This window comes from Peromyscus eremicus, chromosome 23 (assembly GCF_949786415.1).
Source record: "Peromyscus eremicus chromosome 23, PerEre_H2_v1, whole genome shotgun sequence".
Taxonomy (NCBI): domain Eukaryota; kingdom Metazoa; phylum Chordata; class Mammalia; order Rodentia; family Cricetidae; genus Peromyscus; species Peromyscus eremicus.
In genome coordinates, this window is record NC_081438.1 from 39939219 (window position 1) to 39950970 (window position 11752).

At 46.1% G+C, this 11752-nt stretch overlaps 1 long non-coding RNA gene across 1 annotated transcript; it reads left to right on the forward strand.

The window, feature by feature from the left end:
• The first annotated feature begins 6583 nt into the window (after nt 1-6583).
• On the forward strand, nt 6584-10988 carry LOC131898173 (uncharacterized). Its single transcript, XR_009375861.1, has 3 exons — nt 6584-9486; nt 9939-10102; nt 10192-10988. It is a non-coding gene; the product is annotated as an uncharacterized LOC131898173 (long non-coding RNA).
• Nucleotides 10989-11752: the final 764 nt, after the last annotated feature.

An 11752-nucleotide genomic window follows, 5' to 3' on the forward strand; every position in this document is an offset into this window, starting at 1 on the left:
ACAGTGAAATGAAACCTGCTCCCCAACTGAATGGCCGGAGATTCTGAGAGTGAATTCCCTGTAGCTGCAGAGGGAATAAAGCTCTGGTAGTTTTTCCACACTGAAGAACAGTGTCTCGAAAGCCTGTGGTAGCTCCCTGTGCATACAGAGTAATGTTTGCTCAGCAGTCATGGTATGCACGGACAGCTCCTTTGAACTATTCATCCTCACAAGCCGCTAATGGTTCTAAAATGTCTGCTGCCTTTTGTGTCTGTACCTCTCAAACTACATTCAAACGAGAGGCTCTCTCGCTTCCTCTTGGCCCCTACGGCTTTAATTCACTCCTCTAAGCAGGGCTACAGGTTTTCCGCAAAGGCGTTGGCGGAAATGCATCCCTCGCCTTTGTCTGCGCGGCTGCTTACGGTCGGTGAAAATTCATCATACACTTTGCAGAATTGTTAAGAGTCAACTTAACTCCTCAAGTAGTTGTGGAATTTTTATACATGGAGCCAGCCTCTCAAGAGAAAGCCTGCCTAAAACACAGAGCCTACCTTCAAAGAGTCATTTCTCAGCCAGGTAATGGTTACTGGAGTGACGGGGGTCCTCTCGAAGACACCCAAATGCATTCATGAAACTTAACGAACATTCTCAGCTGAGTCTTTCAACATTTAATGGGAAGAGTCAAGATTTATTTGAAAAACAAACATTATATTGGTAACAAGGATGGCATCCTCTGGTACCAAGGCTCTTTCCGGCACCCCTCCTTCCCCACTGGCACCCATTAATGCTTTTCTTTTTCAGGGGTGGGGCCACCTGGTTTCAGCCTTTTGCTTTTGTAGTAACTATTTCACAGAAGGTGTCAAAAGCACTTCTGCTCTCTACCCTCCTCGTCACTTTACTGCCGGCTCTGGTACCCGCCACCCACTTCCCTGGGTTTCCCTTTCTTTTCTGAGACACAGAAAAGTAATCTCAAAGAGAGATTTGCAGACCTGAGCCCTGCACACTGAACCTTTGCCTCCGGTGATTTCAAAGCGGCCTCCTAGCCCAGCGCTTCTTCAAGGGAACTCCTCCTTTTGGAGGAGGGATGTTTTTCCTGTCTACGGAGCAGATGGCTGACTGTTACGCACTGATCCTTACACACCTTGATCACTATTAAGATGAACAATGCCGGCATGGCGACACACACCTACAGTCCCTTTAAGCAGGAGGCTGAGGCAGGAGGATGCCTTAAAGTTCAGCCTGGGTAACATAGTGAGACCTCATCTCAAAAAATGTTAGAACAAAACAAAACAAAACAAAACAAAACAAAAAAAACATTTGCTAAATATTGATGGTCCATCCAACAGCTTGTATAGTGAATATTTGTCATCTGTGGGCATCTATTTACTCCGTGTTTTTCACAGTTTACATAATTAGATTATTACAAGCACCCTATGAGATGGGATTAATACTTCTCTGGGTTTTATAGATGAAAAAACCAGGGCTTAGAAAGGACAGCTAACCAAGTCATAGAGGTAACTGGTCGAGCAGGTCTTACAGCCAGTTAAAGCTCCAAAGCACTTTATTCCAGAACATTCTACTGCTTCCTGTTTGTTTCCCTGCCCCATCATCATCAAACCCACCCAATCACCAACGACACGCAGACTCCAAACCCTGCAGTATTTTAGACCATATTTTCTTTCTCCTTTTCCACGGCATTCTATGCCCGCATCTCTCTTGCAGAGGACCCAGGTGGGCCTGTATAGGTCTGTGATCACATGTAGCCTGGGCCACATGAGACTCTGCCTCAAAAATGGGGAAAAAATAAAACGAAAAAGAAGAAAGGCCTTTTATTCCAAATCCAACTTGAAGTTGTTAGCTTTACTTCAGCACGATTTCATGTTACCTGGGACGCAGGCATGGAAGCAACCTCATTTTTCTTGTTTGCTCTCGGATTTCCAGAGTATATTCATATTTTGATACTTTAACAATAAAACCAAACTCGCTAGAAAAGAAAATCGGTCCCCTGAGAAGAAAAGACCCAAGACGAGGCAGGGAGCTGCTGGCTGTGGGGATTGCACTGAATTTGTTTCACTGTGTTTGACATCACACTTAAAAGTCATCAGAGGCTGCTGTGTGCATTGTCTAAGTCGCCATGTCCGGCCACATCCCTCATTTGGGTGAAATAATATTCATTCCCTGTTCTTGCGAGCAACTCCCTTTTAGCTATTACAGAAGGAAAACTGAGAAAGAATGGTCCAAACTCACGATCCAAACTAAAAGTACACATAAAATAATGCTGTTTTACATGAACTTGCTTTCATAGAAAATTTTTGAGACAGGATTTCACTGTGTAGATCTGTAACTCTCTGTGCAGACTAGACTGGCCTTGAACTGAAAGAGATCCACCTGCCTCTGCCTCCTGAGTGCCGGGATTATAGCTGTGTGCCACCACCTCTTTTTGACTCTTTACCAGAACAGACGTAAGCACACAACTGTAAGATATACGCTTAGAGTAGAATGGGTGGATCAGATAATCTGTGTGTCCCACTTTATTAATAATATCAAGATGCTTTCCAAATTATATGGACCAATTTATAGATTCATCTATTATTATTATTTTATGTGCATGAGTATTTGCCTGTATGTATGTTTGTGCACCATGTGGGTGCAATGCCCCCAGAGGCCAGAAGAGGGCGTCATATCCCCTAGAAGTAGAGCATCAGATGGTTGTGAGACACCATGTGGGTGCTGGGAACTGAACCTGAGTCCTCTGCAAGAGCAGTCAGTGCTCTTAACCACTGAGCCATCTCTCTTGCCCCGTGAGATGGACAAATGTATATCCCACACATTCCAGTAACACACGAGGACTCCTGTTATCCCAGCAATTGGTGTTGTCACTGATGCTTGAAGGAATCCTCCCATTTAGTGACAAACTGGCATTTACAGCACTCCCTTTCTGCGTGCCTACTAGAAGATCAGCCTTTCACGCCTCTCCAGAGAAAGCTCCGCGTTTTACAGCTCTCTCGTGAATGTCCATTCAGCTGACTTCTTACTTCACTCCTGCAGGTCACTTCTCACCATTGTCCATCTTCAAGGAACTGCAGGGCAAACACACTAAATAACACTGCCCCAGTGGGGACATTAGTGAGAATCTTGCAAGAGATAGGGTTATGGAGGTGTCCTAGCTGCTTTTCTCTTGTTGTGGTAAACACCGTGACCAAAATCAGTTTAAGGGAGGGAAAGGTTTATTCAGCTTACACTTGCAGGTCTTCTGGGTCACAGTCAATCACTGAGGGAAGTAAGGACCGAAATTCAAGGCAAGGATCTGCAAGCAGGACCTTGGAGGAATGCCACTGACTGGCTTGCTCTCCTGCTCCCCCAGCTAGCGTTCTTACACAATGCAGGACCACCTCCCTAGGGATGGTCCCACCCACAATGATCTGGACCCTCCATATCAGTTAGCAATCAAGGCAATGCCCCACAGACACAGGCCGATCTGATGGAGGCAGTTCCTCAAAAGGGATTCCCTCTTCCCAGGTGACTCTAGCTTGTGTCAAGTTGACAACAAAATTAACCTAGTACAGTGGATAAAGAATGAATGAAGAGTTCTAAAAGTTGTGACGCACATTGCCACCATGAAAGAATAATTGGAGTATGTAGCAATGGAGGCAAATACTGTGGGCGACTTCTTAGTCAATGTACTATTGCTGTGAAGAGATGCCGTGACCACAGCAACTCTTATAAAGGAAAACATGTAATTGGGGCTGGCTTACAGTTCAGAGGTTTAGTCCATTGTCATCATGGTGGGAAGCATGGTGGGGTGCAGGCAGACATGGTGCTGGAGAGGGAGCTGAGAGTTCCACATCTGCATCCACAGGCAGCAGGGAGACACACACACACACACACACACACACACACACACACACACACACACAGAGGGGGGGGATGGGCCTGACTTGAACATCTGAAACCTCAAAGCCCATCCCCCAGTGACACATTTCCTTCAGCAAGGCCACGCCCACTTCAAGAAGGTCATAGCCCCAATAGTGCCACTCCCTGGTGACCAAGCACTCAAATCTATGAGCCTATGGGGCCATTCCTATTCAAACCACCACAGGTGATTCGCATTGAACTAAGGGTCTTCCAGGTGATGCATGTGGGACCTTTGCCTCCCGTCTTGACACTCAGGTCCTCTGACTCACTTAGGTTCTCTGGCTGGTGGACGTTCTTCTTGTCAGTGCTGCTGTTGAATTTGGGTAACTGCCCCAGCCCCAGCCCCGGCCCCAACCCTCCTATTCTGGCTCCCCTCACGCTGTGCAAAGGAAGCTCAAGGCCAATATGACACAGCCCCTTCTAGAACATTCTCTGAGTCACCCACCAGTACCCTGCCTTACTATCCCAAGCCCTCTTGGAAAGCATGTATAGGTTCTTCTAAGTGCCTGTTATCATGAAGTAGGTATTACCTGTGTGTGCATATGCAGGCCCAGATAGCCAAGGGGTGAGTGTTGGCAGGGCATGTGGGTGCCTGATGTATCGATATGAGGGCATCAGGATCTCTGTGTGAAATCTGTTTCTTATTTCGGACTCAGCAGTGAGTGAGAACAGAGAAGGCAATTCTGAGGACCCAGGAGCTTAGACCAGCTCTCTGCACTAGGGTGGACTAGGATAAGACTCAAAGACGTTTGAAAGTGTCGAATGCAAGTCATTCGTCAGGTAGGGGAATAAAACATCTTTTAGTCAGGCAAGGGGATAAACCAACTTTTTGTAGTGGGTAGCCATTCCAGCTTTGATCTAGACATTCCAACCCCCATTGAGACTTCAGTAACTGTCACGCCTACCAGGCGGGGCCAAGAGAGGGCCCTGAAGACCTGAGATCTGGATGTGCTGGCTCTCTTGCTTCCTGGATCCTGGACGCTGGAGGTAGACTGAGCAGAGTTCTCCAAAGAACACCGTCGGACTGTGCTTCACCTTTCCCAGACCCTGTTACCTATCACTTCACTTGTAAGTTACCCCACAGAATAAACCTCCCTTTTAACTATGTGGAGTGGCCTTAATAATTTCACCAATACCTTTTAGTTAATTGTTTTTATTATTTTTGCTTGTTTACAATGCTTGCACTTGAACCCAAGGCTTGGCTCAGCACTGAAATGAGATTTCAAACTCTTATGCCTTAGTCGACCCTTTGGTGACATTCTGGTTTCTAGCTCCAGAGTCTTCTGAAGCCTTATGGGTGTTAATTATTTCCTGGAAGAGTTCCCAAGTCCTTCTGTGATCTGATTTTGCTCCCCATCTTGTCTAGGAGCGTCTAATGGTTGAGGTTGTAGCCCTGCGCTTAAACCTCACAGACCCTGTCAACCACAGCTCTTGATTATAGCAGAGAAGACACTAGCTTCCATCTCCTCCACTGAACACTGAGGATATCGCCGTGGGCTTTCTGATCAAGCAAAGAAGTCTCATAGATTAGAAGATGAAGAATTAGCCACCTCTTTAATTAACCACCTTGGAGAAATTGAAACCAAACAAACCCTTCTCTTACCAGGAATCTTTCCCAAATAACACCCCACAATACACACTCAAAAGCTGAGCAGTCATTACTCAGTACGACTGGTAATTGGAAAACAATCTGTGTTGGCTTTCAGGAAGATTTAGACTTATAGAAGATGTGGGACATTTCTATGGATGGAATTCGGGCTCTGTGATCTAATCTAACTACACTAAATGATTGTCCACTGGCTTCAGGCACCTGGGATAAAACAGATGAAAGTGTCAGCATACCAGCTCAGAACCCACGTTCCCTCTCCAGCTGTGTGATGAGGGACAGGTGTAAAACTCACATGTGAAGATAAAACAATGTTTCGGAGCTGATGGCAGAGTCTGTCCGATCAGAGAGACACATCAAACACGCATGATTTCCTCTCTATGCAGAGGGAAAGGGGCCCGGGTCGGTGTCGGAATACATTGCTGGCTGGTTGGGGGTCCCTGTCTGCCATAGCCTGGCAGCGTTCTCTCTAAGCTCCCCAATATGGAAACTTCCTCCCTCCCAGCAAGACTTCCTGCTCTCTACCTGCCCTTATCTGGAGAATGTCCCTGGGCCTGACCTTCTCTAAAAGGTGTCTCTAAACCAGATGCCTGATTCATCTTTAGCTTGACTCTTGGCACAGATCCCTTCTAAAAGACTTGTGCTAGGGGCTCTGCTATCGGACCCTACTGCCACATGCTAAGCCTTGTGATTGGAACGTGTCACTTTGTACAAATTAGTTTGTCCCCAGACTCCCTAGTCCTATATATTCCTTGTACTTTGGATAAAGCTGAGCTGACTCACCGCTCTGTCTCCCGGAGGCCTCCCTCCATCCATGCTCATGGGCCTCCGACAAAGCTTCCTGTCACCCTTCTGCCTCTCTCCCTCTTGGACTGATGGCCGACTGGCGGAGAGAGAAAGAGGACCCCCACAGGTCGGGGTGAGACAAATGGGGTTTTAAGGTAGAGGAGCAGCCCCAGAAGAGATAAGTGAAGAAAATCAGAGGACAGCCAGCTGCAGGGATCACAGCCAGCTGCAGGGATCACAGCCAGCTGCAGGGATCACAGCCAGCTGCAGGGATCACGGGAGGGAGGGGAGACCATCAGGGCAGAGTTGGTGGGGATCGCCAAAAGGGCTTGGAATCCAAGGCTGAGAATGGATTTCAAGCGGGCCCCCGATTCTCTGTGATGTCACTTTGCTTCCCTGCCTTGAAGAGTGGTGGAACAGCAGACCTGTACAGAGAGCATCTCATGGCAACGGTGTTTGTGGGAATCAGGGAGGAGACACTGCCGCTGCTTGGGTCCCAGTAAGGTGAAACTCCAACACCTGTCATAAGAGAAGTGCAAAGGAGATGAAAAATTCTACACAGACAAGACATAAGAATGCAGGATACAGAAACGCATCTCGTGTACAGTCCCTGGAAACAGTGGTGATGACGTCATCCCCCCCCTCACTTTTGAACACGTCGATTTCAATAGAAACACCGAAGGCAGGTGACTGTAAGGGTGAAAGATTTGGGTACATTCACACGATGGCACCAAGTCATCTTTTCAAGGAAGGCTTTCACGGAGTTGGTTAAAATTAGTTCACTCATTATTGAACACAAAGCTTCAAGATTGATAGATGTGTAGACTAAATGACACGATGTGTTAGTCATGGGCTTTAAGCAACCAGTGACTTTCATGTCCCCAACATTGTACCTGTGCCACGAGGGACTCCGAGATTGTGTGTCAGGTAGAGTTGCAGTTCTGCAGCAGGTGACACGGGCCACTTGAGTGTGTAATGTGGCACAGCTGGAATCCAGAGAGGGGAGATAACCGGGGAGATTCAGATACTCAAAAATCTGGCTTTAGGAGGGAAAAAGGGCCAGGCTGCAGGAGGAAGCCAGGAGATACAGGCCAGCAGAACGAGGCCCAGTGCACGCGTCACACGCGGGCAGGAACTCTAGCATCACACGCGGGCAGGAACTCTAGTGCGCAAAGGGTGTCATATTCCCAGGAGACAACAAGCTGTTCTGAGCTCCCCAGGGTGGCTGTTGGGTCTTGAGGTGCTTTTGTTTGTGGAGCAGGGGCGAGTAAGGCCACTTTGGAATACTGGATGAGGGTCTAGGAAAAGCAACAGGGAGCCACTGTGTACTGCAGAGTGAAGGAGACCGAGTAAACTGAAGTTTTGAAAGACAATCTGACAGCAGGCTGCGGGATGGCCACGTAATTGAGAGACTGGGGGCGGTGAAGGGACCGAAGAGTGGCTCTGATCCAGGCGGGAGCGGCATGTGACGGGACCAAGATGATAGCTCAGAGGAGCGGGAGAGATTTTTCACACTCGAGGCCCAGTAGACATAGCATCGCACCTTTAAAATCTTCCAGGGACAAAAATAAAACATGTGACAGAGATGTGGCTGTCGCTGCCGTCTTACAGAATCAACATATTTTAAACTTCCTTCAGTTTGGACAAATCTTTAGAAACTTAAGATGACTCCTTCCTCAAGCTCTCCTGCATTGCAGACCCGTGGTGGGAAAGGTTAACACGCAGTATTTAATCTGTGCGGTTTCTGTGAATGGTAACGATGGGAGTGACATGCCCAGGCTGACGGCGAGCTCTCTGCTGCACTGGGGTTGTGGGTTACAGGGTTGCTGACCATTCTGTGGTTTTGTTGTGATATTTAAAACTTGATGAATGGGCATGGAATGCCTAGCTGGCATCGTGTGAGTGATTATGGCATAATTTATGTTCTGAATGTGAAACCTCAATAAGCCAATAAATCCAGTGTCAAGACAATCCCAGATGTCAGGCGCTGATTCTCACCCCTCCTCCCATTGGGAGACTGGTTCATCTCTTTAGCTCTCTGCTGCAAATATGTGTAGGTTACAACCGCCTCAGGACTTTCTTCCTCATTAATCCTGGGATTCGCCTCAGCATTTGAAAATGCTAAGATGCCAGGATGCTTTAAAAAAAATGGTGTTGCTGGCTGTTTTGTTTATCACTCAGATCTTTATTCCTCGAGATAAGTACAGCATTACTACGAAATTCAAGGAAGACACTCCCATGTTGATTTCAGTGAGTTTCTGAAGTCATTTTTTAAAAAGTATAAGATCTTGGCTCATTATTCTACATTTATTATTACTAAAGGATTATTTCTCATTTTATGGTCTTATAATTCAAGCTATCATTTTAGTACTTAATTAAAAAGGAGTTAGGAAATACACAGATATTCATTATAGGAAAAAAGGGGCTTTAATTCTCTTTATATGAAATTGTTTTTTTAAATGTTGACAAAATTAGATGAAGGCAGAGAGCTGGAAACTACTTGAAAATAACCCCCAGAGCAACGGAGAAGTGGGAAAAAGTTCTCGGAGATGCTGCTCTGGGCCCTGTGTGTTTTACATAAAGCGAAGCGAAGCCTCAGGGTGCTGGATATTTTGTCTTTCTCAGTCGTGAAGCTTGCAACTTGATGTTTGTGTCTGATGAATGACATGAAGAAGCCAGGGTTTCCACAGGTACTCGGTTAGAGTGGAGATGATTCAACAAATGTAATTGCTCTCAAATAGCTCAGCGAAGCAATTATCTCTAATTACTGGTAGAGTTTCGCTCTCCTTTCTAATGAAGAGGACCAAGGGAAGGGAGCATATCTCCAGGCACCAATTTCATTTCAGAGTTAATGGGAAGAGTTGGTTCTGCCTGGAAGATTTTGATGAATTTTCATGACTTCCAAGCCCATTCTATGGAGGAATTGCCGATGTCTTCGTAGAGCTTTCCTGAGACCTTCCTCTGGGGCATGTTCTAGTCCCGACTACTATCTGCAAAGCTAAGTAGCTCAGAAAACTCCTGTAATCAGTGACAAGCGCCATGCAACATGTTCTGGAAGACAGTAAGATTTAGCTTCTGAAGACTTCAAGTTAGTCGAGAATTCAGCACATCACCACTCAGAGGCATTGCTGAGTGGGTATGTTTCTCCCAACACTCAAAACAGAGGCCCATTGATGCTTAATGAGTTTCCTGAAAGAAAGGTCAGTGCAATTTTATAATGTGTGTTTGGATTTGGGAATTTGGGTTATTGTTTTCTCCTTCTTCTTCTTCTTCTTCTTCTTCTTCTTCTTCTTCTTCTTCTTCTTCTTCTTCTTCTTCTCCTCCTCCTCCTCCTCCTCCTCCTCCTCCTCCTCCTCCTCCTCTTCCTCCTCCTCCTCCCCTTCGCCCCTCCTCCTTCTCCTCCTGTAGATGTAACGGTCTTATTAAATAAGAAACACAGAGCCAAATGAAAAGTTAAAAGCCCAAGAGGTCAGAGCAGTAGCTAAGAGCTGAGACTTAAAACCGCCTTCTTACCCTTTGCTGCCACTGCCATCCTTCCCCTGAGAAAAAGACCTACTTCCTGTGTATCTGTATTTTATTGACTTTCTGTTCTGCCTTCTCACTGGTTGTAAACCCAACCACATGATCTCCTCGTCACTGCCTGTCTATACAGACCTCCAGGTCTTCTATGGTTGGTATTGAGATTAAAGGCGTGTGTCTCCATGCTGGTGGTGTCCTTGAACACACAGAGATCTGCCTGTCATGTGATCGGGATTAAGGGCATGTGTTACCACTGCCAGACTTCTGCTATGGCTTGCTATTAGCTCTGACCCCCAGGTAACTTTATTAACATACAAATAAAATCACATTTCAGCACAAATAAAATATCAGCATATCCTCCTTCTCCTTCTTCTTTCTGTACACAGGAAGAAGAGGATGTACTTCATGACTATAATAATCTGACACATAAAAACTGGTTGAAAACAATGTACCACCTGCCACTTCTGGACATTGTGAAGGAGTATTGGAAGTTTTGAGGCACCATCCCTCTCTGCTCAAGGCCCCAAGGGATTTGTGGTTAGATTCTTTAACTGCATAATTTTAATCTTCACCAACCTCCTACCTAATGGCACAAGAAAAACCATCTTACAGTTTACTCACAAGATGAGATACAAACCTCTAGTTCTTACTATCTCCTTAGTGGGGCTATTTTTTTGTGCTTTGACAAAGTTGAATAAAAGTATACATACTGAGCAAGAGAGTTGGGAAAGCAAAACCAAGGGGCTGGAGAGGTTAGAGCAGTGGCTGCTCTTGCAGAGGACCTGGGTTTGGTTCCCAGCACCCATGTGGCAGCTCACAACTCTAGTTCCTGGGGATCCGATGCCATTTTATGGCTTTCTCTAGCATTGTGTGCACATGGTGCACAGTCATGTGTGTAAGCAAACACTCATACACGCAGAATAAAAGTGATGACTCAGCCCAAACAGGCCTGAGGGCCAGCTGGCCCAAACCAGTAATAAGATACTTCCTGAGAGCCAAGCTAGGTCTGCCTAAGGGCCTTAGCAACAGCAGCTGAGCCATGATTGGAGATGACATAGACCAATGAGAGGCAGCCATGTCACAGCAGCAGATGCATATTCATTAGACCTTCACCCACAGCAGGGTGGAGGGTATATAAGGCCTGCCTCTTCCTGAATAAACTGAGCTTGTTGTTTCGACATCCTCCCAGAGTCTGTGTGGTTGACTCTGTGCCTACTTGATCCCTTCCACAAAGGGAACAGCACAGGACTCTGCCACAGGTGCACAGTCATGTGTGCAAGCAAGCACTCAAACATGCAGAATAAAAGTAAATAAATCTAAAAAAAAGAGCAAAACAAAATAAAGAAGAAAACAAAAATAAAGAAAGCCAAAACACAGCAGAAAACTCAGAAACACAGCTGTTCTCTGTGACACAGTGAGTTAATCAAGTTCTCTGAGTTCTTTATTTGACAATGCAGATGATAATTGCTAAACTCCAAGGTGTCGCAGGATGGGATGGATGCGTATAGAGTGCTTAGATAACTCTTGGTGCACGGGGTGTAAGTATCAGGCAGTGGGTGTCATAGGAGGAACAGCTGCTGGGAGAGAGAGTAATTCCCATAGAAGAACTGCAGAATATCAACGGACATGTGCACATTTGCTGTGGGATGTATGGCAAATGTGTTGCTGATTAATCAATAAAACAGTGATTGGCCATTGGCTAGGCAGGAAGTATAGGCGGGGCAAGGAGAAGAATAAAGCTGGGAAGTGGAAGGCTGAGTCAGAGAGACACTGCCAGCCACCACGATGAGAAACAGCTTGTGAAGATGCCGGTAAGCCACGAGCCATGTGGCAAGGTATAGATGAAAGGAAATGGATTAATTTAAGCTGTAAGAACAGTTAGCAAGAAGCCTGCCACGGCCATACAGTTTGTAACCAATATAAGTCTCTGTGTTTACTTGATTGGGT